This window comes from Magnolia sinica, chromosome 2 (assembly GCF_029962835.1).
Source record: "Magnolia sinica isolate HGM2019 chromosome 2, MsV1, whole genome shotgun sequence".
Lineage (NCBI taxonomy): Eukaryota > Viridiplantae > Streptophyta > Magnoliopsida > Magnoliales > Magnoliaceae > Magnolia > Magnolia sinica.
The window spans coordinates 78,195,650-78,214,884 of NC_080574.1; the positions used below are offsets into that span (position 1 = coordinate 78,195,650).

The 19,235-nt window shown below is 40.6% G+C and overlaps 1 non-coding gene across 1 annotated transcript; it reads left to right on the plus strand.

The window, feature by feature from the left end:
• The first annotated feature begins 12,489 nt into the window (after positions 1-12,489).
• Positions 12,490-12,594, plus strand: LOC131238302 (small nucleolar RNA R71). Its single transcript, XR_009167706.1, has one exon. It is a non-coding gene; the product is annotated as a small nucleolar RNA R71 (small nucleolar RNA).
• Positions 12,595-19,235: the final 6,641 nt, after the last annotated feature.

Below are 19,235 nucleotides of genomic sequence, written 5' to 3' on the forward strand. Positions count from 1 at the left end.
GGAAATCATTATCTCCGTTGTTATTTATGGTGTGATCCAGATGATCTTTCGATCATTATCCCCACTGTTATTTGTGGTATGGTCCAGATGATCTTTCGATATGATTCATTTTTGGGTAATGCTCTAAAATGATCTCTAAAAATAGATGTATGGTGTAGATAGTTCACTTAGAACAGTGGGCCCGATTAGATGTATTTGAGGCCCATGGGATGTGGCCCAATGAGATTGTATATGGTTCACCGTGATGAGGCCCATTGGTGTGGCCCACCACTTAATTGTTTACGAGGCCCATTGTGATATATTTGAGGCCCAGATATGAGGCCCATTGTGATGTATTCGACGCCCATAGGACGTGGCCTATATATGGCCCATATGACGTGGCCCATTATGATGTGCATGTGGCCCATGAGCGAGGCCCAATGTAATGTATATTAGGCCCATGTGTAGGGCCCACCCGTTGTGTATTAAGGCCTATGGTTGTGGCCCATTGTGATGTATTCGAGGCCCATGAGCAAGGCTTGATGTGATGGATTTATGGCCATATGATTAGGCCCATTGAGATGTATTTTCGGCCCATGTGATGCGGCCCGTGTGATGTCTGAGGCCCTTGTGTGAGGCCCATTATGATTGTATGGGGCCCATCGAGATGGTATGCGGCCCATAGTGATGTGTATTAGGTCCTTATATGAGGCTATGGGCCTACTTTATGCTTGGCTCTATGTGGGCCATTCCTTGGGAGTAATTTTGGTTAAACGTCCACATTCATGGGTAATGATGGTTAAATGTTCACATTGTGACCTTCCCATAGGTCCTTTGCTAGGCCGATTGTTGATGTCGATTATTGTTTGTAGTTATCGATATCGATTATGAGTATGTGACAGCATAGCATCATGATACATGCCCATATGCATGTTTATTATGAGATGTGGTTGACCATCACATATGTCATTGGGCAGGTTGTTATGAGACTCCCTGATAGGCAGAGATTATCTCATATGAGCGTACGATATGCGCAAGATTGATGCATGACTGGATTATATGACTCATGCATCTTGCATTGTGTGTTGTGATTACTTTATGCCCTAACAAAATCAGGGTCGTAGCCTCCACAGGCATGTCGTGAGTGGCTAGATGGGACACCGAAAATATTTGGTTCGAGCATCTGGGCACTTTGGATGTTCATGGATGAAAGTCCCTAAATCTCTATGGCTAGGAGTCACTCCAACGTCTAGACCAAGTGGATATACATGACCGCCCGAGTGCCGAATACTAGTAGGCCGCGTCTCCCACTATGTCATGGTCGGTTGGAATGGGGTGTGGCCTATCCGCCTAAGCGAGGGGGCTGTAAGCTAAGCTGAGTTTGACCAGCTCCCAAATGGGTCTTCTATCAATGAGCCGGGTAGGCATTGGTATACTACTGGCAAGCAGGTAATGAGGTCTTTTCCACTAGCTGGGCTACGCGGCCGACTGGGGCGGTAGCTAGTTTGGAGTGTACTAGACCCCAGTGATGATCTCAGTGATGTACGGTACTGGTTTGTGGAGCAGGAGTTGCTTACTCAGCATTTTACTCATTCATTCATTCATTCATTCACTGTCCACTCGAGCCGGTGGTGCGCAACTATTTGTTATGTGTACCTTCGTAATGGTGAGGATTTCGGTTGGAGCGTGCGAGTAACCTAAGATTAGGAGTTTACCACATTGAGTCTGACTCTCTAAATTTAGGTATGAGACTGGTTTAGATAGAAGTCCCTTGTGATGGACCCCATAGCCTGCGATACTACGTACTATCATCTCAACTTTACACTCCAGCTTGGTCATTTCATTCGCACTGTATATTGCATTACATCCGCGGCATATAATATTTTGGGTTGCTACATTTTTGCATGTATATGGACTACATGAGGTTGACAACATTCGTGGACTCGCCAGGATTTGCATATTATATTATATCCTCAGTATATGATATTAACTTATTATGTTTTTGCATCGCATGGCCTGGATAAGGCTGATGGTATTTATGGACTTACCAACATGTTTCCACATTACTCTGATCTTGTATGATTTAGGGATTGCTAGTATTTTCATTTTCTCTGATATTTATATGCTTTGTACGTTCATCGCACATACTTACACCATCCTCTAAGCTTTCTATAAAGCTTATGCACGATAGATGCATGCAGGTGATGTTAGGTTGCAGCAGCATTGAGCTCAGAGCGTGCTCCGGTCTTCTGGAGCTTTGATTTTCGATACATGTATACTCCCTTTCAGCACTGTATTCAACTATTTATATTAGTGAATATGTGATGATTATGTTGCCTTTGTGATTTGGGTATACTTGTGGTTATGCTTCTTACGAGATAAATGTACGTTGAAAAATCCTTCTTGTAGGATCCCAGGATTGGAACCTAGTGTATAAGCACTAGGAGCTGAGAATGGGATACTACAGAGGCTATTAGCATCGGATTCGGTGATGAAAAATTTTGTGAACCCGATTTCTGAGTTTGGGGCATGATAGAAGATGGTATCTGAGTATAACTTGAGAATACCTGAAGATAACATCACATATCTGTTGATAGCTACCCTACACTCTATGTTGTTGAGAAATTAAAATGATTAGATCCCCGAGTTCGAATAACTTAGATTTTCTGATATAGCTCCCCACCATTGAGATTGTGAGGCTGCATAGTATTCCACCTTCGATCGTTTCTGATCCGGGATCCGAGGATCAGTGGAGTCATCATAGCATTGTTGAGGCGTCCTGAGAGGGCGAGGTTGAGATTAAAGAGCATTATCTTCATCCTTTTGTAGATTAATTGTGCCTTGACATATATACTTGATGATGTTTCCTCTTCCCTTGTCTATTCTGTAAATTTCAAGGATAAAATTTTTATTAGGTGGGGAGAGTTGTAAGACCATATCCTAGCCCGTACCATTCCATAGGCTTCCGCGGTCCTCTCGGTCAAATTATGGCGACCCACGATCTGTTATCAATAGTTGCACGTGACCCTGAGTTGCATCACGATAGATGCGTGCAGGTGACGTTAGGTTGTAGCAGTATTGAGCGGACTTATAGAGCTTTGATTTTTGATACATGAATACTCTATTTCAGCACTGTATTCAACTATTTATATTAGTGGATATGTGATGATGATGTTGCCTTTATGATTTGGGTATACTTGTCGTTATGCTTCTTACAAGATAAATGCACGTTGAAAAATCCTTCTTGTAAGATCCCAGGATTGGAACCTGCTGTATGGGCACTGGGAGCTGAGAATGGGATACTACAAAGGCTATCGGCACCGGATTCGGTGATCGAGAATTTTGTGAGCCCGATTTTTGAGTTTTGGGCATGACAACAACCCTTGATGGTAGGCCCACATCATTGATAAATTTAAACCACAACTCAATAACTACTAAGCCGAAGGTCCATTTTAATGATAACCAGTCGAGTTACATCCCAAGTATGGGTGTACATTTATAAGCGGGGGTTTCCCATTGATGTACCAGTTTAAGTTCCATAAGCAATCCACAAATAATCCACAAGCATGAGATAATATGCAGGATAAATATTAAGCATGAAACCTAGCAATTTGATTCCAACAATTACACATGTGATTATAAGATGGAGATATCAATTATCAAATTAAATTAAAATAAAACTATACTTAAGCTAATGGGAAAATGGAAAGCTCAAGGGAAAATAATCATCACCTGACGTATAGGATCACCTACTAGTGTTGTTAGGAGGTACGTGCACCCTTAGAGTCGGGTCCTATCACGAATTTTGAAATTGTATGGTTAGATCAAAGTTCTACAAACTATCCATGGTCAAGATTATAATCTAAGGTTTGGATCACTTAGGTTTAGGGTTTCACCCTAGGGTTTAGGCCTAGGCTAGACTTTTAGGTTTTGATTACAGAATTTGAACTCTATTTTGTGTGGCCGTTTATGATACTATCAATGGAAATAATAAATGAATAAAATTAATCAAGTGAATTGGCTATTAATTTTAGAAATATTAACAATGGCTACTATTATATTAAATTATATAATACAGCTTACGATGAATAATAATATTAATAATTCCAAAACAATTATTAATATTAATAATATACTTAACATTTAGCCAACGTGACACTAATAGTCATTTTGATGAAAATAAATAGTGTGTTATAGCGTTAATAATAATATTTTAAGAACGACAAGTTAAAATATTAATATTTGAATAATGATAATTTTTATATGTATCAGCTAATACCCCTATGAATAATTTTCTAATGGTCAATCATATCTAATTTTAATAATCCAAAAAAATGGTAATAACAATAACAATGATAATTAAAATAAATTAAATCTCGGAAGTAAGTGTGGACTCACCTTAGGATGGAGTTATCATGACTTGATTTGGGAACTCAAGCCCGACCACGGCAAAGCCTGAACGTGGCCCAAGCATGACCTGGCCCAATTAGGTTCAGTCCCAACCGAGTTAACTCGGTTCCAGCCGAGTTGACTCTACTCAAGCATGCCCACCTCACTCTCTCTTCTTCACTATCTCTTCTCCCTTTCTTCTTCTTGTGTAGAGAGGTCCAGCAATCCCTGGACTCGACCCAGCCAACGGCTAGTAAGATGACTCTGTCCTAAACCGAGTTAACTCGGTTTGGCTAGGTTAGCTGCACACCCTCTCTCTACTCCTCCCTCTTATTCTCTCTTTTCTTCTCTTTTCTTCCTTCTTCCTTTCCTCTCACTCTTTTCTCCTATTTCTTCCTTCTCTATTTCCTCTCTTTTCTCTCCTTTTCCTGGACCAAACCAGCAGCATGACGGACCTGCTGTGGTTGGGCCAGCGACTCGGCTCGGCTCGAGCTGGTGTAGCAACGCACCCACTCCCAATCTTTCTTCATCTCTCCATCTCTTCCTTTCTTTCTTCCTGCTCTACCAATGACCTAGCAACAGGTTGAACGGACCCAACACAACAAACTTGGTTCGACCTCGAACTTGAGCTGGGCTTGGTTTGAGCTGGTTCGTGGTGGTGCGGTGCAACAGTCGCACCTCCCCATCTCCTTCCAGTTCTTTCTTGTTCTCTCCTTTCGCATTCTCTTCTTCTCTTTCGAGCATGCTTCATGAGGTCTAGAAGAGGTCATATGCAAAAGAAATCCACCCGCACTCGAACCGTACCTTGGCGGAGAAGAAGATGACCATTAATGGCGTCTTTGAAAGCGATGCTTCTTCCTCCAATCTGCTCCTCATAGACGATTCATATGGGTCCTAGAAAGCTCCTAAACAAGCTTTTTCAAAGATTGAGGAAGGTTTAGGTGATGGTTTGAATGGAGAAGGTAACGACCATTTTCTCTTTCTTTCTTGAGTGCAACTACAAGGAATGGAAGATCCAATCCACATGGAGGGTTAGGATTTCAGGGAATGGAGGGTTGAGATGATAAGGGAGAGGTTTCACATAGATTTCCCTCATGGAAAGAAGCAAAGTGAAGTTTTCCATTTCTGGAAATGTGGCTTTCCATATTCCGATTGCGTCTAAGTTTGTGTCCATATCTACATGCGGCTACATGTAAAACTACCTACGGTTTGGTTAGAAGAAACGTCCGAACCAGATGGACGATCTGGATCATGGGTGTGGACCTTAGTTTGTGGGTCACCATAAAAAACATGGACGTACGTCTGTCTACTGCCGAAAATAGGGAGAGAGAAATCTCTCTATTTAGAGAAATTATGGGTCAGAGTGATTTGACCGAGCTTCTCAGCTCAGTGCACCATGGGTGCATGCCTTCTTGTGCACTCGTAACTTCAAAAGTGGGGTCTACCACATTGATCAGTGGAATCTTCACCATCCATGCTCTCTAGGGAGCCCAAGTCAAGGCCTATAACCACATAACCAGCAGATTCATGGCTTAAGTGGGCCCCACATCTTGATTTTGGGTTATGTTGGTGGATTCTTGCCGATCCGACGGTCGAATCACTCCGAATTCGAATATAAGTGGTTAAAATGGTCCTAGGAATTCATTTAGATGACTGGAACCCCTGTTCCATGAATTTAGAACATTAAATGTTATTATTAGAATAATTTCAACATTTATTATTATTATTATTATTATTATTATTATTATATTAAAATTATAGGGCCATATTTTAAGGTGGTCATGTAGATATGTGGGCCACGAAACAATTTAATTAAAATCCCTAGTAGTTAATTACAGGTTTTTGAAATCGTATGGCCTTATTGGTTTCAAATTGTTGATCCATATAAATCCAATGGTTGGATTGATCCTAATTCGACTATCAATGTCCAAAAGGGCACTAGGGGTTGGTTTGGGTGGTTAGGACACCCATTGGTTGACCGTTATGTGGGCCATCCCACACGAATGACACATTAGCCATTCTCGATCTTTTACTTAAATGATCTGATGGTTGGACCGACTAAAATTTAACTATCAATGGTCCTAAGATCCTAACGGGTGTTTAGGTGTGATATGGGGACTGAATATGGACTAGAATAAGCTGATTGTATCTTTGAATGATGGGCCTTACAATGGTAACCCTAATGGTCAGTTAAGTTTCCTTGAGCTGCCAATGAGGATGGCTCCTACTATTCATATTGGTATGGGATTTAATTCGTACATTGATCCAACAAGTGGATGGATGATTTGGATTTGTCATGAACCGATGTCGGCGTATCAGTCTAATCTTGCTTCCTAATTTGTTATTTGTAGTGGGTTCAATTGAGCAGTTAGACCACCCTATAGATACGACTCAGATGCAGATACGGTATGTATTACGAGATCGTTCCCACGAGGACCGGTCGTCACAATTCAAATCTATGATTCTCCTTAACTAATCAAACAAATAATGGAATGAATTACTAAGCACAATTTTATTAAAAATAATTAATTAAGAAAAGGGAAGAAAATTCAATCAGAGAGAAAGCACTAGGACTTTCGAATCAACCCCTAATTATCCTAACCCTTGTTTTGTCTGTTGATTCACCTTGATCTAGATTGATACCACTTAAATAGAGAAAGCACAATCTTGTCCTTAATCGGGCATACAAACTGTCTAATTCCTTTAAGCAATGCCATGAATGACATATCCCATATCCTTGGTTGGGTACATGGAATGTATATTAATTAAATCAACTTGTTTCTTCCTCTATAGGAAACTTGTTCTTGATCAGACACAAGTACCTATAATAAGTATCCAAACAACATCCATATATATACTTTAATCAAGTTCATAGATGGAGAAGTATAGAATTTAAACCCATAAAGCCCACTTAAAGAAAGAAACAAATTAATTGAAATTCAAAGTAAATCAACCAATACAAGAGCTAATCAAATTAGGGCTTCATCTCAGCCCTAGCTGAGAGATTAGTGACCCATAAAATTCATGAAAAATATTAAATAAAATTCATAAAAATTAAACACCAAACCAATCGATCTCTCTCTTCTTTCTTCTCTTTCTTCTCTTTCTTCTCTTCCTTGCTCCAGATCTGGAATCCCCTGATTCTGAATGACTTTCCCACGTCCAAAACTCCCCTTTTATAGCTGCTGGATGGTTGGAATCGGTGGCGGAGTCGTAGAAGGACTCGAAGTGTAATTTTTCGCAGCCGTGATCGGTGGGCCCCACAGAGGCATTTTCTGGAAAATCTACCCCCTCCATTGGATTCAGGATGAAATTTTAGTCAAGAATAGGTGGTTTTGAAGGTCCATTAGTGCGGCCCCAGAGAAGAAAATACAAAAAGATCAGTTTTGAACGTCGCCGGGTAGCCCTTTTGTGACCTCTGTAGCTCACACGTGTGCATGCATGGACACAAGATGAAAACATGGTTTTGTAGTTGTCGAAGCACTCTACAAGATGGACGGCTCGGATCAGCCGTACGGGTGACGTACGGGGCCCACAATCCTTCGCAAAAACGGCCAGCGGTCGTCCGTTACGCGGACGCGAAACCACTTCCGTGGCAATGGTGGGACCCATTTTGATAATTATTTCAATAATCCACTCCATCCATTGCATGGAGGATGAAAAAACGGCTAGGAATGCCCAATTTCGAGTTAAAGTTGTGGTGGCCCACGGAGTTTTGAACTCACCGTCCGTTTTGCGTTTTTTCAGCGGTCAACGTTCGTACACATGCATGGAACCAAACAGACATCTAGGCGATGATAATATCGGCCCCAGGAAGCGGATGGACGGTTTGGATTGTCCATTTGGACACTAGGTGGGCCCCACAACCGACGACCGCGGTTCGGTTCGCGGAGCGCTGGAAACGAAAATTTTCCGTTTTTAAGAAAGAGTTCGGGTCAGCGTTGCTGACCCGACGCAGGTCGTTCGGTATACGGGCGGTGCACATGTGCACTATGTACACATGCTATACATATGGGGTCCACTGTGATGGTTTCGAGAAATCCAATCCATCCATCCTGTTTCTCAACTTATTTAAACCGTCAATACAAAGGTTGAGGCAGTTCCAAATATCAGGTGGGCCCCAATTTAGAGATTAATAGGCTGATCTGTCCGTTGGACCACTTCCCGAGATCTTCTATGGCTGAAATTTAATATGTACGGTTAATTTACGGCCCTCATCCCATGTATGAAGTTTCGAACTGATTGGATAGCGGGAACCATGTGATCTTGCATTCTGGACCCTTTTCGGGCCCCTTTGGCTTGCTTTCCTCAGATCCCAGGCGTGTAAAATCTTCATTATTGGTTCTCTGGAGTCCATCCCGTGCTCTGGAGACTTTGGATCATGAAATCCATGCCTTTAACATCAATTTTCAATTAACGCTCCTGACTTCATCCTGTAACAAAAATACAATTAAAATACTCCATTAAGCATTATCATATACGTAAAATCTGGTAATTACCAAAAACTTGATATTTGACCCTGATCACAACCCCCAACCAGCATTTTGCTAGTCCCGAGCAAAGTATGCGAAAAATAATTTTAGAAATAAAAGATGATTCCTGTAACTCAAGTAACTTGTGAACAGACAACTGAGATGTGAAAATTCTAAGATTCATGAATGGTAAGTAGAATTTTCTCCTGAAATCAAGCTCACAGTAAACTTCATAATCAAGTTCAACATATTAATCCATTAATTAGAACATTTCTAAACATCGAGCTCCATGAATGTAAAGTGTAATCTCGACTTACAAACATTAAGAGATCCAATTGTCAACCTCATGATATCATTGGTAATTCGTGACAACTAAGCTTGAAACCAACACTTATCTCACGGATTTATTTTTAATTTTACCAACCTTTGATTTTCTTTATGAGCAATAACGTAAATGAGGGGAATCAAATTCTTACCTATAGGGAGCAAACCTATGGCGAAAACTCGTCGCCTCATTTTTTATAAGTCAACTATGGAGAATCAAATCTATACCTATAAGGAGCAAACCTATGGTGAAGATTATGTGACTTAGCCTTTTAATTCTTCTTTTTACCAAGTTAATCATTCATTTATCGAACCAAAACTTAATGTGCAAGCGAGATGTGATATGTGAAATCATGACTCAATCAATGTTCACAACGTCTAATCATGGATTAACAAATCAAAATGGACTGTGAAATCAAGCAGATGGCCGAATCCAAGAGTCATTAGTTACCAACATCATGTAGCTTATAATGGTAAAATCACAACTATCCTTCAAAATCACTTTGAATTCAATAGAAATTCAGAAAAAATTTAAAATTTTCACAAATTTTGCTCAAGACCAAGAAAATACTGATTAGGTACCCTAATCTCCCACCCCCAACCGAAAATCTACATTGTCCTCAATGTATTAGAAATAAACAAGTAATGCACATGGGACAACGAATAATAAAAGAGAAATGAGGGAAAGATAGTACCTGGACGGAGAATCGAGAGGCTTCCCAAAATTATCAATGTAAGAGCAAGTTAGGGCAAGAGAGAAATTAAGCAAAAATAACAAAAAGAAAAAGAAAAGAAGATCCTACCTATACCACTTTCGCAGGTGCTCTCCATTGCATTTAGCGCATGCAACAAGCCTTTAAACCCCTAGGTTACCCCTAGTGGACGAGTTGTAGTCTCGTGAGGGTTTGCAATAATGTTACCCACAAACATTGAAGTAACTAACTCAGAAAAATGAAAATGAATGAAATAAAAAGCAATACAATAAAGCAAAAGGCTGGGTTGCCTCCCATGAGCGCTAAGTTTAACGTCTTCAGCCAGACAAGAACGGACCATGAATGAAATAATCTTTATAACCGGGGTCCGCCAAAGAAATTACCTCAACACTTTCATTAACCGATCCCAGACAAGTGATGTGAGTTCCCATGAACTGTGCTATCTGATATAAGGCAACTGACACTGTCGTCAAATAATTTAAGGACTTCTGCTCGAACGACTTCTTCTATGTTAGGATCACGCTTCCTTTGCATGTTATGCGACATTTCCACAGCATGATCCATACATATCGTGGGGCATACTCCCTGTATTTCCATTATCTTCCGTTCAATTGCTGCCTTATATGCTCTGAGAACATTAAGCAGCCTGCTCGCCTTTGTCTTCTCAGAGTCGGAAGTTATGCTGTCAAGAATCTCAGAGGGATGGAGAGGTTCCACTTTCGCTCTCCATTTTTCAGTCTCCAATATAGGAGTAGAGTCGAGCAATGCATTGACTTCATGGATGGGACTATCAATGTCAAAATCCATGCCCGATTGTGCTAAGCAGGTTTCAAGAGGATCTTCAAAAGATGTACGAAAGGAGTCCTGCACAAGGCTCTCGATCATGTCCACTTCAAATATGTCATCCAAATCTGAGGGTTGTTATCCTGCATTAAAAACATTGAGTTTAATATTCATGTTACCAAAGGACAATTTCATAACTCCATTCCTGCAATTGATAATAGCATTAGATGTGGCCAAAAATGGACGACCCAAAATGACTGGGATCTGACTATGAAGATTCTGGACAGGCTGAGTATCTATAACTATGAAATCCACTGGAAAATAAAATTTATCAACCTGGATTAACACATCTTCAATAATACCCTGGGGCACCTTGTATCAGCTAGTTGTAATGTTACCTTAGTCGGTTTCAACTCACCAAGTCCTAGTTGCTCATAAAGAATATGGTAACAAATTGACACTCGCCCCTAAATCAAGTAATGCCTTCCCGATCTTATGATCTCCTATGCCGCAAGAAATGGTGGGAGCTCCTGGATCCCTAAATTTAGGAGGGGTGTTATGTTGAATCATGGAGCTGAGCTGCTCTGCAAGGAAGACTTTCTTATGAACATTCTGCTTACGCTTTTGAGTGCATAAATCTTTAAGAAACTTAGCGTAAGCAGGGACTTGCTTGATAGCGTCAAGCAACGGGATGTTGACTTGCACTTTTTGAAACACATCCAAGATTTCATCAAAGTTATTTCTTTTCTTTGTTGGTGCCAAACGTTGAGGAAAGGGTGCTTTGGGCACATAAGGTGGCACATTAGTGGCTCTTGGAGAGTCAAAGAGCTTTTGGACTTTGGATGCATTGGTATGGCTCTCTGCTTCATCTTGATCTTCTGTTTTAGAATTTGATTTATCCCCAGGCATCTCTATTCTATATCAATCTGCTTACCTGACCTAAGGGTAGTGATCGATTTGGCCTGTTCATGATATTGCCCTTGGTTGGAATTAGAGCCAATCTCATACTGTCCCTTTGGATTAGCCTCAGGTTGGCTAGGGAACTTGCCCTTCTCTCTCTCACTCAATGTGGCAGCTAGTTGACCCATTTGTACTTCCAGCTTGGCAATGGATTGTGCATTTGCATGTAAGCTTTGCTGGTTGGCCAGTAAGGTTTGTTGGGTGTCTTTTTGGAATTGGAGAGAACCCTGCATGAAAAGATGGAGTGTATCCTCAAGAGATGGTTTCCTTGATTGTGTAGGCAGTTCTTGATATTGTGGAAACTGTCGAGGTTGTTGACTGCCAACTTGGAGGTGCGGTTGCATGGGAGGATTTCCAGATGGTCCTCCTTGTTGTGGTCCTTTTTTTCAAGAGAAATTTGGATGTCTAGCCCACCCTGGGTTGTATGTGTTCGAGTAAGGATCATTCCCAGATTTTTGAAAAGTGTTCATAGCATGAACTTGTTCAGAGAGAAGTTCTGGGAATGCTGCACCAGATGGACAAGACTGCATAGGATGGGCAGGACTAGAACATGTGGCATATGCCTCGACTTGAGCTGTTTGTGGTGGTCCATTATTTAATACCAGAGCATCAACTTTCTTTGTCAGGTTATCAAGCTTGGCGCTCAGCTCTGGCATGACTCCTATCTCATATATACCACCTCTCTTTTGTGGTTGGGGACTTCTGTCACCTCTATTTGAATAATCTCATTCGGGAATTTTCGCACAAGGTTTCAAAGAAGTTCCACGCTGACATCACTTTTGGTCATGAATGACCCTCCAGTGGCATCAACCATGCGGGTTCGTTTGTGGTGTCGGATCCATAAAGTATCAACTTGTCGCCACTTCTCAAAACCATGGTGAGGACATTTAAGAAAAAGTCCTTCCATCTTTCCCAACATTCATGAAAGTGCTCGCCTCTTTTTGTGTGAAGTTAGTAATTTCTCTACGGAGGGCATTGGTTTTGTGAACGCGGGAAGAACTTGTTTAAGAACTTCTTAGATAGTTGGTCCCATGTAGTGATAGATCCAACTTCTAGAGAATTCAACCATGCTTTCGCCTTATCCTTCAAAGAAAAAGGAAACAGGCGTAGGCGGTCGAATCGTCTGAGAAGTTTTGGAACTTAAAGGTGGAGCAAATGTTTAAGAATTCTTTCACATGATGATATTGGTCCTCCTTGTCCAATCCATAAAAGGATGGCAACAATTGTATGACTCCGGGTTTAAGTTCAAAGTGTGTTGCCGTAGTGGTTGGCAACACTATGCATGAAGGCGCATTAAATTGGACAGAAGCTGAATAATCTTTGAGAGCTTTAACTTCAGTCTCATTCACCATTTCAACAGGATTATTTCTCAATCTTTCACGAATTGTTCTTTCAATCTCAGAGGATCAAACGGTGCTAGTTCTATATTCAGAGATCTACGTCCTAGCATAAACTATGTTATCAATATAAGAAAGAAAACTAAACTAAGATGCAACCTAAGATGAATAAGACTTAAAAGAAAAAGTTATGAATTCCTAAAACAAGAAAAAGCTATGTAAATGAGAATTGGAAAGAAGAACCCGGAAAAGGAGATGATGAATGTCTGCAGATTTGAAGAGCTCCTCCTTGTGAAGACAATGTTATTTAGCTGCTTCCTTCCTTAATTCCTGTAAACAAAAAGAAAACAAAAATAAATTAAATTTACTAAAATAATGCTAGAAAAGAAATCCTAAGCAACGGTTAATTTCTAAAAAGAAAGTTTCTAATCTTAGAAATAAAAGCCAAGTTAGTTTCTAAAAAGGGAAAATTTCTAAAAAATAGGAAATTAGAAAATAAGAGAGAAACTTTCTAAAAAATAAAACCTAAAAACTCTTCTAATAATAAAACCTAAACTAGAAAATAGAAAGTTACTTGAAAGAAGAATCGGAATCTAGAATTAGAAAATAGGAAATTTCTAAAAATAAAAAAATAAAAATAAAAAAATAAATAAAAATAGAAATTAGAAAAAAAAAATAGAAAATAGAAAATTTGGAAAGAGATTACCAAATTAGTAGTTTATGTCAGGTCCCTACAAAACAAGAAATAGGTTAGTTTCAAAAAAAATTTAACCTAGAGTTAGTAAAAAAAAAAACCTAAGACTATGAATTATGATAAGAGAGAATCCTAAATCCAATTGGAACAAAACAGTCCCCGGCAACGGCGCCAAAAACTTGATGTTTTATTTAAACCAACATGATTTAAATGATTTTTAAACTCGCAAGTATACGAATCAGATGTAGATACGGTACGTATTACGAGATCGTTCCCACGAGGACTGGTCGTCACAATTCAAATCTATGATTCTCCTTAACTAATCCAACAAATAATGGAATGAATTACTAAGCACAATTTTATGAAAAATAATTAATTAAGAACAGGGAAGAAAATTCAATCAGAGAGAGAGCACTAGGACTTTCGAATCCACCCCTAATTATCCTAACCCTTGTTTTGTCAGTTGATTCACCTTGATCTAGATTGATACCACTTAAATAGAGAAAGCACAATCTGTGTCCTTAATCGGGCATACAAACTGTCTAATTCCTTTAAGCAATGCCATGAATGACATATCCCATATCCTTGGTCGGGTACATGGAATGTACATTCATTAAAGCACCCTGTTTCTTCCTCTATAGGAAACTTGTTCTTGATCATACACAAGCACCTATAATAAGCATCCAAACAACATCCATATATATACTTTAATCAAGTTCATAGATGGAGAAGTATAGAATTTAAACCCATAAAGCCCACTTAAAGAAAGAAACAAATTAATTGAAATTCAAAGTAAATCAACCAATACAAGAGCTAATCAAATTAGGGGCTTCATCTCATATGAGAGATTAGTGACCCATAAAATTCATGAAAAATATTAAATAAAATTCATAAAAATTAAACACCAAACCAATCGATCTCTCTTCTTTCTTCTCTTTCTTCTCTTTCTTCCTTGCTCCAGATCTGGAATCCCCTGGTTCTGAATCACTTTCCCACGTCCAAAACTCCCCTTCTATAGCTGCTGGATGGCTGGGAGTCGTAGAAGGACTCGAAGTGCAATTTTTCGCAGCCGTGATCGGTGGGCCCCACAGAGGCATTTTCTGGAAAATCTACCCCGTCCATTGGATTCAGGACGAAATTTCAGTTAAGAATAGGTGGTTTTGAAGGTCCATTAGTGCGGCCCAGAGAAGAAAATACAAAAAGATCAGTTTTGAACGTCGCCGGGTAGCCCTTTTGTGACCTCTGTAGCTCACACGTGTGCATGCATGGACACAAGATGAAAACATGGTTTTGTAGTTGTCGAAGCACTCTACAAGATGGACGGCTCGGATCGGCCGTACGGGTGACATAAAACGGACAGCGACCGTCCGTTACGCGGACGCGAAACCACTTCCGTGGCAATGGTGGGACCCATTTTGATAATTATTTCAATAATCCACTCCATCCATTGCATGGAGGATGAAAAAACGGCTAGGAATGCCCAATTTCGAGTTAGAGTTGTGGTGGCCCACGGAGTTTTGAACTCACCGTCCGTTTTGCATTTTTTCAGCGGTCAACGTTCGTACACATGCATGGAACCAAACGGACATCTAGGCGATGATAATATCGGCCCCAGGAAGCGGATGGACGGTTTGGATTGTCCATTTGGACACTAGGTGGGCCCCACAACCGACGACCGCGGTTCGGTTCGCGGAGTGCTGGAAACGGAAATTTTCCATTTTTAAGAAAGAGTTCGGGTCAGCGTTGCTGACCCGATGCAGGTCGTTCGGTATACGGGCGGTGCAAATGTGCACTATGTACACATGCTATACATATGGGGTCCACTGTGATGGTTTCGAGAAATCCAATCCATCCATCCTGTTTCTCAACTTATTTAAACCGTCAATACAAAGGTTGAGGCAGTTCCAAATATCAGGTGGGCCCCAATTTAGAGATTAATAGGCTGATCTGTCCGTTGGACCACTTCCCGAGATCTTCTATGGCTGAAATTTAATATGTACGGTTAATTTACAGCCCTCATCCCATGTATGAAGTTTCGAACTGATTGGATAGCGGGAACCATGTGATCTTGCATTCTGGACCCTTTTCGGGCCCCTTTGGCTTGCTTTCCTCAGATCTCAGGCGTGTAAAATCTTCATTCTTGGTTCTCTGGAGTCTATCCCGTGCTCTGGAGACTTTGGATCATGAAATCCATGCCTTTAACATCAATTTTCAATTAACGCTCCTGACTTCATCCTGTAACAAAAATACAATTAAAATACTCCATTAAGCATTATCATATACGTAAAATCTGGTAATTACTGGTGTCTGATATGCAATATTTGACCCTGATCTCAACCCCCAACAAGCATTTTGCTAGTCCCGAGCTAAGTTTGCGAACAAGACCACCTTATAGATACGACTCGAGTCCTCTTGGATCTTTTAGCTACTATGTGGCAGATGAATGGCTTTATTCTTCAGATTAATAGTCGATTCTACCGAAAGTACTTCACTCATGGCTATTTACCACTAAATCATCTAACTTCATCTTGACGTAAGAGTAACGGTTTGATGTCACTAAAATTTTGATCTAATTGGAGCACGGGTTCTCCTAGCCTTCTTGAGTGAAGATCAATGATTATTTCCAATCAATAATTGGGCGACTTGATCTATAGATGAAGATTACTCTCAATGGTTAGATTTAGGCTAGCAAGCATGTGAATGTTCACTCAAGTTGGTTCATGTTTATGCTAAGTTAGCTTACACGGTAACACCTGAGTACTGAAAAGTACGGGGTGTTACAGTGTGGCAATACGGTCAAAGAAGTCGAAAGTGGGGAGAATGTGTTCTTTTATGTAACCAGGGTGCCTGCTAGTGGTTTTGAAGCGCTTCCTTTATGGTTGTTCAGAAGATACAGATGGAGATGGTTCGGGAGCATGAGAGGATAAAGGGTTTGGTAAATCTTGATGAGAGGGTTGTACCATAGACGGTTCAATAAGACGGAAGGTTCTCTTAGTACATGCCATGTGGATTGAAGATGACAAGAACTATCTCAAAGGAGATGTTCAAAGCACTAAGTATTTGGAAATTTTTCAGGCAAAGGGACCTTTTGCGTGGGTGTGCACAAACGAATACAGTTGCGTAGAACATCGCCAAGTATAGAGGCCTTATCCAAATAGGGAGACTACTGCGTGGGTGCGTGCAAATGCAAGTGGTTGCGCAGAGATGCGTCGGTTGGGCAGAGTTTCGACAGGAAAGCAAGAAGTGAAGATAGAAGGGAGGGTTTTGGTATTTATAGAAGAATGGGACCCGACTACGGGACCCTATTACCCTTTGCGCAGGTGCGCGTGAATGAGTTGAAAAACAAGAAGAAAGAAGAGGGGATTGATTCTACTTCTTTATTTTGAAAAAAACAAAGAAAGGATCAAGAGGGCATCTATTGAGGCATAAAATAAAGGATCAAGAATGAATCAAAGAAGGGAAAACTAAGAAAATAAAGGAAAAGGAATGAAGAAAGTAAAGAAGGAAGGTGCAGACTCATGTTGTTGTGCAAACCCGCGCAAAGCACACTGTTTGCGTGGGTCGGCACAAATCCCTATTTTTGGTTGTGCGATTCCTACACAAAAGGATGGCTGACTAGGCTTGTTGCAGTCTTTGTGTCGGACCACGCAACATCATAGTGTTATGCGGACCCGCACAAATGGTATGAGGTGTTGCACGGACAGACTCAAGTGATGATTTGGGTATGTTGACGTGGACGACTGAGATTTTACAAAAGGTGGGCCCATAGCATGAATTTTGAGGGTTTGCACATGTAGTTGCCTATAAATACCCCACTCCCCCTCTTAATTGCACGCATCGAGGATTTCGAAGAAGATCAGAGCTTTGGAGAAGAAGAGCAGACCCAAGGTATGAGGGGAAGATAAAAGGAAGAAGAAGAAAAAGGTTTTGCGCCAGGGCACGCAACACCATGTTGTTGCGCGGCCATCAATGCTCAAGGGTCAAAATGTTGTTGAAATCCCTATTGATTTGATCTTCGAAGTCTTTGCAGTCTTCAATCTTCCTTTTGTGCAAGGATATGAGCTCAAGAAGGAGAAATCAGATGATCAAATCCGCACAACATTCCTCTTGATGAGATGATCAATTCGCAAGCAGAAATGCTGCTGAATTTGATATCCAGATTTGATATTTGAACTCTTTATTCTCTTTATCTTAAGATAATCTATCTTAGAATAAAGGGAAATCAAAGGATGTAAATGAACTCAGCATGAATAAATATAATGATTGTTCTCTACACACTCTCTCTGTTATGATTGAATAAGATAATCTCCCAAATCGAAATGCTTGGGTGTAATCTGCCGACCTAACCTGAAGATAGTTTGTCGACCTTTCCCGGGTGTAGGTACTCGAAGGTCTAAAGAGGGTAGACCTAATTTTTACATCAACAACATACATCATGGTGGGGCTAAGACAACGCGAACCAATAGTGAGTAGTGGGGTCAGTAGGCAATTACGTTTGCTTTCTCTTTCTCATACGGTATCAATGGGCCGCGCTTAGGCCTCAAAATTAGAATTTGAATAGGCCTAGCTCGAAACAGTTCAAAATCCGGGCCGAAACCTCCCCAAGTCTGGCCCGTTTACCACCCTACTTTCGTGCATGTTTCTCTCACCGAACCAAGTAGTCCATCCGTTTTGGCCACATGTTGATGGTCTTTGTTTTCTATAATGTGGCCCGTCAAAGATTTAGATTGGCTTCATTTTTTTGGCTCAAGGCCTAAAATGATCTAGGAAATTGGATGGACAATATGGATCAAATACATACATCATCGGGGGGGGGGGGTTCTTTTTTTTAATGTGTGTGCATGTGTGTGTGTAGGTTTACACCTTAATGGTGTCCCAACTATGGAAAGTTTGGATGGCATACAAAATTACAATGGGCCCATGGTGGAGCCCACCACATTTTAATCAAGCTGATATCTGTGTGATCTCCCATCTAGGTCTTTGTGACCTTATGAACAGATTGGATGGCTGACCAACATCATGGCAGGGCCATGATCAATGGTCCCACAGAACTTCTAAATTGTGTTATTATTTATGTTCTTAGGCCATCTACACCATTGGATGGCTCATCATCTTCACTTGGGGCTCCATTCTTTTGTGGGTCCTTAGACCTACACCACATGGGAAAGAAATCAAGGAAACAAGAGAAGAAAAATGTGAGGGGGTGTACTCACCTTGATGGATTAGATGGATGGTTGAGATGGATGGAAGGGATGAGATTGATGGCCCACTAAGATCACTCTTCTCTCTCTCATGGTAGGAAAATGGTGAAAATGTTGAGGATTGAAGGCGTATTTGTAGATAAATAGATAAAAATGTGGTTAGGTTAGATTAATGTGATTATGGTTAGCATAGGCTAGGATTATAGCAATTGATTCATTATTAGGAATTAATGGTGGATTAAATGAGACAAGGGGTGCCATGGCATGATGACATCATGCGTAAGGTGTTGTATGGAGAAGGGTTGACTTTGGGGTACACATGAGAGGGTGGTATGGGTGTATGACATCACATAATGGGTAGAGATTCTCTCACTCATGTGTGG